We start from the raw sequence: 16,416 nt of genomic DNA on the forward strand, positions 1-16,416 counted from the left end.
CCCGTTTCATTACTCTATGAACTGCCGTTACGCCCTGGTCAGACAGATAGTGCTGAATTTCTTCGTCAGACAATCCATCGAGGGAGCGTGTATAAACGACTCCACGCGAGGAATTCAAGGTACGGTGCGGTTCCACCCGGACAGGGAAGGTGTGGAGCAGAGAAGTACGCAGCAATTTTTGTGACTGGAGGGCACTGTGTGTTTCTAACAACAGGGTGCCATTCCGTAATCTGGAACAAGACTTTACAGGACCTGCTATTGCGTCGACCCCTTTCTGAATAATGAAAGGGTTGACCGTGGAGAAGTCGTGACCTTCATCAGACCGAGAAACAACAAGGAACTGTGGCAACGATGGAAGAATCGTCTGTGGCTGAGACTCAGTATGCTTACGTTTGTGACTAGACTTAGTGGAAGGTGAGGAAACCATTGCGGAAGAATCCCCCATGATTACCGGCGTCTCCGATGGCGCGCTCCTCCCTTGTGGGGGCCCTCTCTGAGGGCACTCCCGCCTTAGGTGATTGTTCACACCTCAGGTCACACCTCCCGACAAACGGACGGAGGGACCAATCGGCATTTTCGGAAGGTATCAGCTCGGGTAATCACCCCTCCCTGGGCCTGGCCGTTACCAGGGGGTACGTACGTGTCCTACCTGTCTACCCGGGGCGGGGAATTACGCGTTACCCCGTCACCGGCTACGCACGAAGGGCGTGGGTCGGCCTTCAGACACGCACAGGGAGGAAGAAAGAGAAAGGGAAGGGAAGGAAGAGAGGTCTCAAACGCCGCAGCGGAGAAAAGAGAAAGAGAAGAGGTAAGGAAAAGAGAAGGACAAAGGAAGGAAAAAGACAGAGAAGGACAAAGGAAGGAAGAAGACATAAAAGCAAGGAAGGCAAGAAATGCAGTACATTTACGAGCGTCCGTCTCCGGACGTAGGCACAAACCATACTCCCAGATGGGGAGAAAGAGAAGGAAAGAGCCAGAGGTGAGGGGAGGAGGGGCGAAGATAGGGATGGGGAAGGATGCGGAATGGGAAGGTATGCAGCCCGGAAAGGAAGGAAGGAAGGCCACATTAGCTCGGGGTCCCGTGCTCGCTACGCACGTATCCACAAAAGAGTTGTGGACCCCCTGGGGGGAAAGAAGATTTTGTCGCACCATCGTGCGGATAGTTTGCAGTGCACGCCGAAAATTGATGGCAGCGGAGCGGCGCACGGTGGAGGTGAAAATGATACCAAGATATCGCAGTTTTTGTACACACGGGAGAGGTACTAAGTCGTCGTGTGAGAGGCCGCGTCCAATGGGCATCGCCGCGGATTTTGCCACATTCATGTTACTGCCCGCTGCAGTGCCGTAAGTTGATATCAAATCAAGTACCGTGTGTGTTTCACTCCGTGAGCGGATCAAGAGGAGGAGGAGGAGGTCGTCCGCATACGCACGACATCGAAAACTGTACTGTGCAAAGTGAGACCAGAAAGGTGGCTCGTCAGACTCCCGATGAGTGGCTCCAGGCTTATGGCATAGAGTAGGGTCGAAAGTGGGCAGCCTTGCCGTACGGAACGCCGGATCGCCACTGGTCCCGCCACACGGCCATTAACCTGAATCAGCGATTCGGTGGTGCCGTACAGGCGCCGGATGACGTCGATAAAGGCTGGTGGAAAACCCCTGCGGTTCATCACTGAGAACAGAAAAAGATGCCGCACTTTGTCGAATCCGCTGTCAAAATCAATGGCAACCACTGCGGCGCGGAGTCTGCACGCTGCTGCCAGTGCAATTAAATCGCGACATTCTCCTGTGGCCGTTTGTATATTAACTGAGCCGCCCGGAGTTGTCTGTTCCGGGAATAGAATGCTAGGCAGGACCTTGCGGAATCGCGTTGCCAGTAGGCGTGTAAAAATTTTACAGTCTGCGTTAAGCAGAGTCAGGGGACGGTAATGTGCTGTCGTCACGTCTGTTGTCGGTTTGTGGATGGGTATAATAATTCCCGTGACGAAGGACGGCAGCGCGTCGTTCCCCATCGTCAGCAGTTCATGGAACATCGTTGTCTACCGTGACGCCATTAGTGTGAAGAAAGCGCGATAAAATTCTATCGGCAATCCTTCGACACCAGGTCAGAGCACCTTTTTTGATTGCATCGTGGATTTCGTCACGCGTAATTGGCTCCATCAGCTCGTCCGCTTCGTCGCTGGTGAGGGTGCGAGTTACGTGTGGTAACACAGACTCCTCAGCGTGGTTGTTGGTAGTCTCCTCCTGGTACATTGTGCGGTAGTGGTCGACAAAGGCACTGACGATTTCGGCCTGGCAAGTGACTTGCTGACCGTGACAGGTGGTGATCTCGGTGATGAGTAGTTGTCGATGTTTCCTATCGGAGGCGATATGATGCAAGGTCGTATGTTCTTGTTCCGCCGAATCTTGACATCGGGTTCGCACCATACCCCCCTGCAGTCTACGGCGTGTCAAAGTTACAATTTGCGCCTTGATCCTGCTGCGTTCCCTTTGAGCGTCAGGGGTGGGCTTGGGCTCCCAGATCGCGGAGAACGGCGTAGAAATAGTCGGTAGTGTGCCGGCGCCACGTAGCAACTTCCTTTCCATACTGAATCAAAGTACGTCGAATGGCAGGTTTGGCACATTCCAGCCACCAGGTCAAGGTTGTGCAGTATTTAGGTAGGCGACGTTCACAGGTGGCCCATGTCTCGGTAACACGTTGAAGACATTCGGGATCATGAAGATGGGAGGTGTTTAGCTTCCACGGTGCACGACTACGCCAGACCACTTGCTTGGGGAAGAGAATGTTGCAGATGTAGGCACAGTGGTTCGGAAAGGCCAGGGGCCTAAGTTCTGCACCTTGGACTGCAGGTGTGAGTTCCCGAAAGACGTAAATTCTATCAAGGCGGCTCGCGGAGTGACTCGTCTGGTCAATATGTCCAGGCGCGTCGCCGTGCTGGACTTCCCAAGTGTCGCGGAGCAACAGATCTCGGACGACAAGACGCAGTTCTTGACAGGTGTTGTAGTGGGGCACTTGATCTTTAGGGTGCAAGACAATTAAAATCACCCCCAAGCAAGTAATGGCCGCAGCGTCCAAGAAACAAAGGAGTGATTTCTTCTGAATAGAAGAGTGCCCTGTCGCGTCTGCGGGTGGAGCCTGACGGAGGCCGGCCGCGGTGGCCGTGCGGTTCTGGCGCTGCAGTCCGGAACCGCGGGACTGCTACGGTCGCAGGTTCGAATCCTGCCTCGGGCATGGGTGTGTGTCATGTCCTTAGGTTAGTTAGGTTTAAGTAGTTCTAAGTTCTAGGGGACTTATGACCTAAGATGTTGAGTCCCATAGTGCTCAGAGCCATTTGAACCATTTTGAGCCTGACGGAGCGTAAATGTTGACGATACGCGTCCCCATGACGGTGACGGCCATGCCTCTGGCGGATGGTAGGTATGTGATATCGGCCACTGGAATGCCTTCTCTGGCGTAGATGGCTACGCCGCGTCCCAGGTGGTCACCAGGAGAAGGATAAGTGTTATATCCCGCGACGTCTGGAAGTGTGGCCAGGTGTACTTCTTGTAGTAGTGCGATATCGACGTCCGACGCCCATATCATCTCTCGCAGCAGTTGAAGTTTCACGGGTGAGCTAATGGTGTTAGTGTTGATCGTCGCTGTTCGGTAGGTTTGGAGCCGTACCTCGCCGTGGAGGGGGAACTCCACCGGCGGAGGATGAAAAGGGGCGAGGCAACGGCGAGTCGTGCCGTGCGCCACCTGACGGCGTTATCAGCGGCGTAACGATGCCTCCGTCTGGGGTAACTGTCCCCAGCGTGTGGTCCGGGTCCTCCTCGACGTCCTCACTCCACACCATTGAAGGCGCTGTCGTTGTGATGGTCGTGCGTTCCACTTCGGTCGTAGTGGCGGAGGACGTCTCGGCGGCAGTCGCAACGGTGGAGTCCATTGGTTCAGGAGCACCTGGGCGAGCCAGTAGAGTAGGCATCGACACAGCCAGTCGGTGTCATGTTATCATTCGTATCGTCGTGTAGGTTCTCCGAGACCTCGTCGGGTCGGACGGCCTCTGGAGCATCAGGGGGAGGTGATCCGTCTCTTTCCGAGACAGTACGGCGCCTCCTCTTGCGCCTCTTAGGTGAACGTTGTTTGCGGGTTCGTCCTTTCGTGTCGGAAGACGGAAGGGAGTCGCGTCGCTCTGAGAGGAAGGCCGTCGCGGGAACGTCAAATGAAGGGGCGTCCATATATTCAGGCGGGTGGGTGTCTGAAGTCGTCGCTGTTGGTAGTGGCGCCGGAGTAGCGTCAGGCTTTGAGCGCGACGGGAGGAGAAGAGAGCGCCGATGCGTAGGTGATCGGTAAAACCGTCGTCGGAGCCGGAGGTACCACGGTAGCGGTTGTCAATCGGGTGATTCGTCGCTGAAGACACTCAGATCTGAGGTGGCCTTCTTTGCCGCACCCGGAACAGGTCTTGGGTTGGCCGTCGTGTATGACAACCGCGCGGCACCCGCTAATTTGCAGGTAAGATGGCACGTGGTGATGGAGGTCGATGGTGATCTGCCGTACACCATTAAGAACGGGGTACGTTTGGAATTGCGCCCAGCGTTCGGCAGTGTGGCCATGTACAGTGCCATAGGGGCGGAAAGCCGTGATAACGTCTTCCGCCGAAAGCTCGAACGGGAGTTCGAAAACTCGTATGGTGCGCATTCCTAAGCCGGCGTGGTCGACAGTGACCACTCCGACATTGCCGTTGGCGTGGCAAAAGCGTAATGCATGATTGGTGTCACGAAGTATTCTCTGCCCGCATCTCGTGGTCGTGCGGTAGCGTTCCCGCTTCCCACGCCCGGGTTCCCGGGTTCGATTCCCGGTGGGGTCAGGGATTTTCTCTGCCTCGTGATGGCTGGGTGTTGTGTGCTGTCCTTAGGTTAGTTAGGTTTAAGTAGTTCTAAGTTCTAGGGGACTTATGACCATAACAGTTGAGCCCCAAAATCAAATGTTGCGACAGGAACATCAACATCGTATCCGCAACTTTTCCACGCATGTGTTAACGTAGATCTATACCTTGGTGCAGAAAAATTTATCTAGAAAACATAGTGAAGGTGAATGATGAAATAACGGCCATGTGTGTGACTTGTAGCTTGTCAATCTGGAAACGTACAAAATCAACACGACGTCTGCAGTAAAGTTTTTACTCTATAAAGAAATATACTTCGAGAGGTTAGCAGTATTTGGTTACCTTTGGTGGCAGAATGTGTAACATGAATATTCTTGTTGGAAAAAATTATTCTATCAGACTGTAGTCTTTGTGCCCTGACCATGAATCACAAAGTAATAGACCATTCTCACCAACATCTTCACAAAGGACCGAATTAAAAAAGCTTTTCTTGTGGTCTTTTGTCATTTTCCATTCTTACTCGCTTCAGTATGGATGTTCCGTGGGCACACTGATGCTAGTTTCTTTGGAACCTGCGGACCAAAAGTCCCCTGTGTTTCCTGCAAACAAATGTAAAGCTTGTTCGCTAATCTACTATCCATCGATACAGCCACATCTATTGTTTAACTGTATGTGGTATTATGAATAGATTGTATCACACCAGCCGTTGATGTGTCACGTCTGTATGACAATGTTGAAGAAGACGATAGTTCATAAAAGAAATTGGCTCTGGTCACTATTTCACACGTGTGCCTTAACAATATTTTTGTCTGTAACGAACTTGTTTTCAACTGCCACAAAGTTTCTGCTCCAGTTCTAATAATATGATTTTCTTTAATATTTTTTCGCGCAATGACTGTAGTGATATGCCTGGGCGAAATGTTACATTCTTCTATGAAGCCATTGACGATATGCAAAGAAGTTTTAAAATTGTCCAGAGCAATCGCTCTAGCAGCTTCCAGAGTCCACGATTGAATGTGACAGTGGTGGACTGCTGATCCATAATCCTGCACTCTGACGGATCCTTTTACAGCCTTCAAATTTGATGTTTTGATTCCCTTCAAGTGGCCTGGGTGCTCTCTTTTGGGTGTCACATAATTTAAAATTATCTTTCAGTTGGATTTCGAACGAATGCAGCTATAACGGTTCATAAGAATGGTAACCGCGATTAAAATAATCCTCAAATATTGTCCAATGTTCGGTCATAATGCATTGTGACAAGAGTAGTGATATTTTTGTGGATCGTGGTGAGTATCCACTTCAACTTCCAGAACTGTTGGAGCTCACATACCCATGTACAGTTTCTTCTCCGCCATCAGACTCTCAATCAGTACGTCCAATGTTCGACATCAATACACTGTAGGACATGGCTTGCGATATTTTCGCGGGTGGAGGTGAGTGTTCACTTTGACTTGCACTTCCTTGATTTGCTGGCCAGGAAGTTCCAGAGCATTTGGAAGTCTCATACTCATGTGAAGTTTTTTTTCCGTGGTCATATTCATGACAAATGTTCCTACCCAGTGTGTCAATATGTATTTTTGCTAAATCCCGACAGTATTTTTGCATTCTGATGTCACATAACATGCTTGCAAACGGCTAATTCTCCACTCCAATTACATCCGCATTATCTGGTTTGTAAGTTCGACGTATCTTTCCGCACAGCAGGTTCACAACGTCAGCCTGCTCATATCTGACGTCAGTACGTGCACTAGCCTACTGCACACTACAACGGTCACGGCCGTACTGTCTATAGAGCTACGGCACAGAGGGACTAGTACCCTGACCTTCAGATGGCGCCAGCTGCAGCACTCGTAGTTTCACAGATGAATGACGTTGATAACTGTTCGAACAGGTACAACAATATTTTCAAACGCGTTTCTAGTCGGTTTTAGCTGTCCGAAATGTGGTATTCCCTTGTTAGATGTCAGCAGAAGAGGTGTGATGCTGCCAGAGAGAGAAGATTACGGTATGTCCGACTATCAAAGGGAAGTGGTATCACAACACCTTTGTTTTCAGAAAGTGGATTTTTATGTGTAAGGAAGCCAAAGAGCATAACAAAGGAATCGCAGGATATTGGAATACTAGTCATTGGTACGACCTGTGATACAACGGGCACGACATTCCATCTCCCAGTTTATATCACTGAAACAGTTGCTGTAAACTTAATTCGATCTTCGTTGTATTGGCTGGAAAAGCCACGAGATTTCTTGCCAACCCAGAACCTAACATTTTAAAGGATACTCTCAAGCCAGACTTCCTAGGTTCATAAACAAATTCCTAGCGTATCAAAACGGACAGATAACAGCGGAATAATGTTTCAGCATGTACAGCAATACGGCGAAAACCAACGACATGGCGTGGGTCACAGTTTCCACATCCTACTACCCCGAACTGGTGGTACACTATACACCAGTTAATTGGATAACCAGTAGTAAGCAAATATTACTTAAGTAAGAATAAAAACAATAGACTACTTGATGAGTGAGTGAAGTTGTGAATTTCACAACTGTGTTGTGAAAAAAATTATTGAACTAGTGTATAAGTAATGGCTTAAAGGAAAATATGTTCTGCAGGAAGACGAGTCCCGTGGATTAAACGGAGAAGATAATGTTTTAGGATTTAGAGCATTGGTGATGATCCACGTAGGTCATACTAGATTACAATGAACCACATAGGTCATGCTAGACTACAATGCGGAAGAAACCAAGAGCGTTCTATATAATTATTGAATTGTTGTTTATGTCAAGACTTTGTCGGTGATAACCCGAGCAAAATACAAGATAGATTTTTTGAGAGAGAGAGAGGAATGTTGCACCGCGGAATGATATGCTTGGTGGAGGCAAGTAAAAATCGAGACACGTTCTCTGTCAATGCATGAAGCTGAGGCAAGATGGTCAAACCTTAACAACCGAGTGGAATTTCAACATCGGAGGCCTGCTAAATTGCAATGAGCTGGTGACGTCACCCTGTAGCCACGCTAGGGCATTCCAAGTGCCAAATTATCGATGCTGCAAAACGACGGAGCAGCTTCCACTTGGATAGCCTGATTTGCCCATATCCAGGCTGCAGGGATACAGTGAGCTGGGGCGAAGATTCCAGCACGCTAGCATAACAATCATAGTTCATTCATGTGTAAATGTTGCCCATTAATCAGTGGAAATATCTTAGTTTGCAGCCTACATGCCAGCAGGAGGGACCGGTCTACTATCAAATGGCTCTGAGCACTATGGGACTTCTGAGGTCATCAGTCCCCTACAACTTTGAACTACTTAAACCTAACTAACCTAAGGACATCACACACATCCATGCCCGAGGCAGGATTCGAACCTGCGACCGTAGCTGTCGCTCGGTTCCAGACTGTAGCGCCTAGTACCGCTCGGCCACTCCGGCCGGCGGTCTACTATCCACTCATCTAACTGTCCACAAGCCTCTACAGAAGAGCAAGACGCTCCCTAGGGACTTAGATTTTGTTAGCTGTGGTGTCGCCTCGTTGTTGCGAAAGGCATAGATGAATTATATCAGCGAGCCACTTGGCGGCCTACCTTACGGGCCCAGATGTGCAGCCGCTCTTCCGTCAGGTCAACCAAGGTGTCGTTAGAGGGGAACTGCGGGATCACAGTAGGAAAGCATCCTTATTTTTTTATTGTTTCATGGTACAATGTGAGTCAAAGCTATTCCGTCATGGAAAAAGTCACTGCACAATCCAGCAGTTAAGGAAGTATATCACTTTCAAATGGTTTCTCTGTAGAGTGTTCACTGAACGAATGCTGCGGCTCCACTCGAATGCGTTAATAATATCTCATGAGGGAGATTAAGTAAAGCGATGTCAATGTTAGAATTTAGAGGGTCTAGAACAAAAACCTGTAAATGTATCGTGAACTGACACCGCTTTTATGAACAAATAGTGTTCTTTGTACACATGTGATGTCACAGGATTTAAATGTGTGAAAACAAGCTTCCACGTTTCAGTACCAACAACAGAGGGGTTTATTCTTACACTGAACGCAGTGGTACTCAGTTTCTCGACTGGGTATTTTATATAGCACTTTTCTAAAACCTTTTTCATGTGTCATCAAGCTTAATAAATTACATGTTCCAGTCTGGTATTATTGTCGTTCTGTGTCAGCAAAATTTCTTTTCCGCCACGTTCTGCGCCAAATAATTTGAATATCGTGCTTTATTGCAGTTAATCGACAATCTGCTCTCTGTAAGTGAAGAGGCTGACGTTACTCACTATGCTATTTACAAAATCATTTACATTTAATATCCAGGCGGAATTTTTTGTGAATCAGCTTTCATGTTCACTGGCAGATAACAGATACTGTAAACGCCGCCTGACAAAATAGTGTATCACCCAGATGACATGGTCGGCCGTCTGTGTAACTTTGTACATGTACAGACCATCGGCGGTTATGCAGGTAAGAGTTGCAATTCTCAGTGACAGGTATAACAGCGACAAGAGCACACTAGTGTTGTTTGTATTTAGTGTTGTTAGCACGCCTAGTGGGGTATATGAGGACGTCAACAGCGTCAGATGTTGAGTGTTCACTGTGAAGACCACGGAGATGTCGCGAACTTGCGCGAGACAGGATTATCAGCACCTGACAGAATTTGAAAGAGACATCACTGTGTGTGTGTATTTGGCTGGTTGGTAGAATCGTTCAGTAGTCAGATTTATGGGGCGTTCGAATATGACAGTGGCACGATTTTGAACTGCATCGGCACATGAAGGCAGGTATACTCGTCGCCAAGGTTCTGGCCTACCACCTATGGCCACCTCAAAGGAAGATGGCCATATTGTGCACAAAGCACGCCTTAGCTACTTCACATCAGCACCTGCAATCCGAGAAGAAGTAATGGACTCCCTGCAGATTTCTGTCTCATCCCACACCATCGCTCAGCAGTTTTGTTTTTCTTTTTTGTTGGGGTTTAAGGGCGCTCAACTACTGAGGTCATTAGCGCCCAGTCACAATTGTTAGAGCACATGAAATCTAATAAAACTCAAGGGGGGGGGGGGACACCAGAAAGTTCTTACAGAGAGGCAGATAAAATAAGTGAGTTAGATGTCTTTGGACAAGCCAGTCAAAGTTATAAAACGAAGAACACGAGCAGCTGCTCGAGCGTCAGCCGCTAAAATATCCTGTAAAGTAGATGGCAGGGACAGGACAACACGAGATTGACTAAAGCGGGGACATGACAATAAAACATGGCGCACTGTTAATGCTTGACCACAAGGGCACTGCGGGCTGGGTCACCGGAGAGCAGGTAGCGGTGGCTAAACCGGCAATGCCCAATCCGCAACCTGGTCAGAAGGACCTCTTCTCGCCGAGATGGTCGGGAGGAGGTTGTCCAAGCAGTTGGGAACGGTTTTACTGCCTGGAGCTTGTTTCCTTGAAGTGAAGACCAAGTATCCGACCACAACGACACAAGCCTCTTACAAACAACCAGACTAACGTCAGATGACGGGACACAATGGGAGGCTGGCCGAGGCAGGAGGACTGCAGCCTTGGCTGCAGCATCAGCAGCCTCATTCCCAGGCACTCCTACATGGCCGGGAACCCACAGAAAGCTGACAGGACTGCCACCCTCAGCGAAAGAATGGAGGGACTGTTGGATCCGTTGCACCAAGGGATGGACCGGATATGGAGCTCCAAGGCTCTGAAGAGCACTAAGTGAATCAGAGCAGAGTACATACGATGAATGGCGGTGGCGGCGTGCATACTGAACGGCCTGATGGAGAGCAAAAAGCTCTGCCGTAAAGCTGGAACATTGGTCGAGGAGCCGGTATTTAAAGGTGACGGCCCCGACGACAAAGGCACAGCCGACACCATCGTCAGTTTTGGAGCCATCGGTGTAAATAAAGGCGTGACTGGCAAGTCGCGCACGAAGTTCGGCAAACTGTGAGCAATACACTGCAGCCGGAGTACCCTCCTTCAGGAGCGAGCTGAGGTCGAGATAAATATGAACCGGAGCCTGGAGCCAAGGTGGTGTCGGGCTCTCACCCTCTCTGAAGGTGGTAGGGAGGGCAAAATCCAATTGTCGAAGCAGGCGACGGAAGCGGACTCCGGGGGGCAGCAGGGCAGACGCATACAACCCATAATGACGGTCGAGAGTATCGGCGAAGGAGGACTGATAAGAGGGGTGGTCAGGCATTGACAACAGCCAGCAGGCATACCGACACAGCAGTACGTCGCACCGGTAGGTCAATGGTAATTCGGCGGCTTCAGCATAAAGACTCTCGATGGGACTAGTGTAGAAGGCTCCGGTCGCAAGACGTAACCCCCGATGGTGGATGGAGTTGAGCCAGCGTAAGAGAGACGGTCGCGCTGACGAGTAGACGAAGCTCCCATAATCCAGCTTCGATCAGACTATGGACTGATACAAGCGAAGCAGGACAGTGCAATCCGCTCCCCAAGATGAACCACTAAGACCTCTGAGGACATTAAGGGAACGTGTACAATGGGCAGCTAAATAAGAGACGTGCGGAGACCAACGAAGTTTCCTGTGCGATGGGAGCCCTAGAAACATAGTTGTTTCCACGAATGGGAGAACAACGGGACCGAGATGTAAGGATGGCGGAAGGAACGCTTTATATCGCCAAAAGTTGATGCAAACAGTCTTCTCTTCAGAGAACCGGAAGCCATTTGCCACACTCCATGAGTATAGGCTGTCTAGACAACGCTGAAGGCAGCGCTCCAGGAGGCATGTTCGCTGCAGTAGATCGCGAAGTCATCGACAAAGAGAGAGCCTGAGACATTAGGTGGAATGCAATCCGTAATTGGATTGATCGCGATGGCAAAAAGGGCTACGCTCAAGACGGAGCCCTGAGGCACTCCGTTCTCCTGGAGGAATACGTCGGACAATACGGAACCCACACGTACCCTAAAACGTCGATCGGTTAAAAAGGAATCAATAAAAAGGGGCAGGCGATCGCGTAGACCCACCTGTGCAGAGTGCGGAGGATACCTCCTCTCCAACAGCTATCATAAGCCTTCTCCAAATCGAAGAACACGGCGACCGTTTGGCGCTTTCGCAAAAAGTTGTTCATGATGAATGTCGACAAGGTCACAAGGTGGTCAACAGCGGAGCGGCGGCGACGAAAGCCGCATTGAACATTATTAAGTAGCTGTCGAGATTCAAGAATCCGGACTATCGGAGCGTTAACCATGCGCTCCATCACCTTACAGACACAGCTTGTAAGAGAAATGGGGCGGTAACTAGAAGGAAGGTGTCTATCCTTCCCGGGTTTGGGTATAGGAACAACGACGAACGACGGCGTCACGCCAACGCATGGGGACTTGACCTTCAGTCCAGACGCGATTGTAGGTATGAAGAAGGAAGCTTTTGCCTGCCGGAGAAAGGTGTGCCAGCATCTGAACGTGAATGGCATCTGGCTCTGGAGCAGCGGACCGGGACAGTGCAAGTGCACGTTCGAGTTCCCGCATAGTAAAGGGGGCATTATAAGTTTCCAGATTCAGCGAGTGGAAGGAAGGTCGCCGAGCCGCTTCTGCCTCTTTCCTGGGAAGGAAGGCAGGGTGGTAATGGGCGGAGCTTGAAACCTCCGCGAAAAAGCGGCCGAAGGCGTTGGAGACAGCCACAGGATCAACAAGGACCTCATTACCTGAGGTCAGGCCAGGTACCGAGGAGTGGGCCTTAATGCCCGACAGCCAGCGCAGGCCACCCCAAACGACAGAAGAGGGAGTAAAACTGTTAAAGGAGCTGGTGAAAGAGGCCCAACAAGCTTTTTTGCTGTCGTTGATGACTCTACGGCATTGCGCTCGGAGTCGTTTGTATCCAATACAATTCGCCAACATAGGATTGCGGCGAAAGGTGCGTAAAGCACGTCGTCGAGCACGGATAGCGTCTCTACAAGCCTCATTCCACCAAGGGATGGAAACGCGACGTGAAGAAGAGGTAGTAAGAGGAATGGAACGTTCGGCAGCATTGATGATAACAGCCGTGAGGTATTCGACCTGACTGTCACAACTGAGAAAATCGTGGTCCGGAAAGGTCGCCAGGGAGGAGTAAAGTCCCCAGTCAGCTTTCGGTATGTTCCAGCTCGAAGGACATGGGGATGGGGTGTGGTGCAGGAGACGAACGACACAGGGGAAGTGGTCGCTCGAATAGGTGTCAGAAAGGACATACCACTCGAACCAACGGGCAAGAGTGGTAGAACAGATCGAGAGGTCCAAGTGGGAGTAGGTATGTGTAGTGTCCGAGAGGAAAGTCGGAGCGCCAGTATTGAGGCAGACAAGATTGAGATGGTTGAAGACATCCACCAAGAGGGAGCGTCTCTGACAGGATGCAGGAGAGCCCCAAAGGGGATGATGGGCATTGAAGTAGCCAAATAATAAAAACGGCGGAGGAAGCTGAACAATCAGGTGCATCATGTCAGCCCGACTAACTGCGGATGACGATGGAGTGTAGACGGTACAAACAGAAAAAGTAAAAGCAGAAAGAGTAATACGGACAGCTATCGCTTGGAGTGGGGTGGTCAATGGGATGAGATGGTAATAGACATCATCCCGAACGAGCAACATGACCCCACCATGAGCCGGAATACCGTCCACAGGGGTGAGGTCATACCGCTCCGAGGTGTAGTGGGTGAAAGCAATATGGTCAGTGGGGCGCAACTTGGTTTCCTGGAGACCATGGACGAGCGGACAGTGCAGGCGGAGGAGCAGCTGTAATTCCTCCTGATTAGATCGAATACCTCTTATGTTTCAATGTAACAAAGCCATCGCTCGTCAGAAAAAAGGGGGGAACGAGACAGGGGAAGAGCTGTCATCTCGACGGCCGTGGAGGGCCAGGTTTCGAGGGAACAACGCTACAACCGGCGGGAGGCGGAACCTGTTTCATCGAGTCGTCGCCAGCGGCGGCCGCTGTCCCGGGTTGCGTGGGAGGGGCAGCATAATTTGCTGACTAGAGGCCAGCTGAGCGCCTGGCAGCAGAGCGTCCCGGCGAAACTGAGGACGGCCGGGAGCAGCGACTCACGGATGGAGCGTCAGACAAATCGCGCTGGGGTGGAGAGGGCGATAAAGACTTCTTCTTGGAGGCCTTCTTGGAAGTCCGAGGAGGCACAGGGATGGTGTGCTGGACCCGAAGTAGGTCCTCACGCGTGGGGTCCGTTTTGGAACGCCGGACCTTGGAAGCCGGAGGCCGGAAAGTTTCCCCGATGGACGCCTGAGAAGAGGATCGCTTCTCTGGCGGCGGGGGCAGAGGAGGAGGAAGGGTGGCCCCTGGGGCAGAGGGGGCAGGGGCCACGAGGGAGGAGGATTTGGAAGGGAGGGATTTGGGAGGCGGAGGGATAGACCCCAGATGGGGTGAGGAGGTGGTGGGGGGACAGGGTAGGGGTGAGGATACTGTGGAAGGAGTGGACACGACTGAGGCAAACGAAGTTGTCAACGGCACGGGATGGAGGCGGTCATACTTCTTCCTGGCCTCAGAATAAGAGAGACGATCCAAAGTTTTGAGTTCTTGAATCTTTTAACGTGCCTGGTAATTGACTACACCTCAACATCATATTGCACAGGTGCTTCCGGACAGCGGTGATGTATGGTGAACAACTCTTCATAAGCCTACTTTATATGTCATTATAACCATGTGAGGCTTTACTCTGCATAGGTATAATACCAGATTCAGTTTTCATCTTACTTGTTTCTTGTCACTTTACAAAACGTAATTGTCTCAGGACATCACCTTGTAAAAGAGACCTACATGCTAGTAAGTATCGATAAAAGTGTCATTTATGCTGTAAATAGTTGTCCTGAAGTGGTTATTGAATATTTTGGTGGAGAATGGCTAAAATGATGTTTCACAACAGACAATATAGATACACAGTTTTCCTTGTGAAGTACACATTTTATTATTGGCATCGATGGTTTTATGCAGTGGGATGTCAATATTCAGTACTCTATGACACAGCTCTCGTGACTTCTGACATCATATTCCAATGCCATTCGTTATTAAAACTCGTTGTTTAGTAATAATACACTTTTTATATTCATTATAGAACAATAGCTGTCAAAGAGTCTAATGAATGTCTGTAGAACCTAGTCATTTAAGTTATCTGTTCACCTTCAACTGATGGGCTATAAATAATTTTTCTCACAGTGTGCTTCTTAATTATAAAAAAAAGTGAAGATGTTAACTACGACTGTGCTACTGTTTCACTGTACTATGGTTGAAAAGTGCACTGTTTTCAACAGGTAGGTATCAAGTGGAGCCATTAAAATTATTTTCCCTTTCAAATCTATAAAGTAATTTATATTAAGATCTGCGCACAAAATTAACTTTGTATCAGTCCTTTTAGCACAGTACTAAGTCTGAAGACGATTTCACTGTCCTTTGATCTGTGTCATCCATAGAGAACGATTCCTAGTTGTTTTCCCTTGAAAATTCAAACACTTCTGCACATTCTTCAAGTATTTGTTCCTCATAATGTGTTAATACTTCTGAATTAAACACTACATTTTGCAAAAATTGCCCCCCTTCTACAAGGAACTCTTTGCACAGAATTAAGATGAGATACGTCAATTCCATAGGAGACGACTTTAGTATTTCTTTTCCAAGTATAGATGCTCTGTTGCACAGAGTGTGTCAAACCCTTCGTCTTTCAACAGTCCATCAACTTCTCTAATCAGGCTGACTACGACTCTTGGTCTGCAGTCCCTGTTAGCTTGGCAAGTTCCTGTCAAACTAACACACGCAGAAGCACACAGAGCTACACCCTTACAAAGGTCTTGTTCTCCTACTTGTTATAAAGGTGAATTTGGCGTTGAGTGAACCCATAAATACCTCTCACATTATCATATATACACTAACAACCACCTTTTCCTTCGTATGTTCAGGCGTAGACCGTATGTAGTGTAACCTGGCCCACTTATACTCTCAACTTGCACTGAATATGTCTTGTTAGAAGTCATCATTGGTGCTTCAAGTTCCATATTAACTAGAAGTACACTGCTTTCAAAAATCATGGTGATGGAACAACCACACAGAGTAAACAATGATGGTACAGTTTAGAACAGCGAACCTGTTCAAGCCACTGCCTATACCATAAGCTTAGTCTCTCCGAAGATTATTCCGAATCTTCCGACCATCATTACCGGATCTTCCTTCTTCCACATTGCCACAAATCTCCTGTCACCTCTCATGGTATGGAAATGCATATTTAATCTGTCCTACGGCTTCTGATCTCTAACTGTCTTATGACTAACACAGCAGCACAATCTTCCACCTCTTAATGTTCCTAGTTATCTTAGACTTCCTAACGAAATCGAGGGCATACTGCTTCCTCTACTGTAGCCCTCCTCGCATGCCGTACTGTACTTCGAGTAGTCTATGGTGGCCAGAAACGTTTTTAGATTATTATTCCTCTTTTCGATCTCTCGACGAGCACTTGAGGCATTCTGATAGCGCGCGTGGTTCACTTGCAGGAAACATCTGTACCTTTAATACCGGACCGCCCTTTCGACCTGCAGTTTTCGGCGTAACGCTTCTCCGAAAACCGTTG

This window comes from Schistocerca cancellata, chromosome 4 (assembly GCF_023864275.1).
Source record: "Schistocerca cancellata isolate TAMUIC-IGC-003103 chromosome 4, iqSchCanc2.1, whole genome shotgun sequence".
In the NCBI taxonomy this organism is placed as follows: domain Eukaryota; kingdom Metazoa; phylum Arthropoda; class Insecta; order Orthoptera; family Acrididae; genus Schistocerca; species Schistocerca cancellata.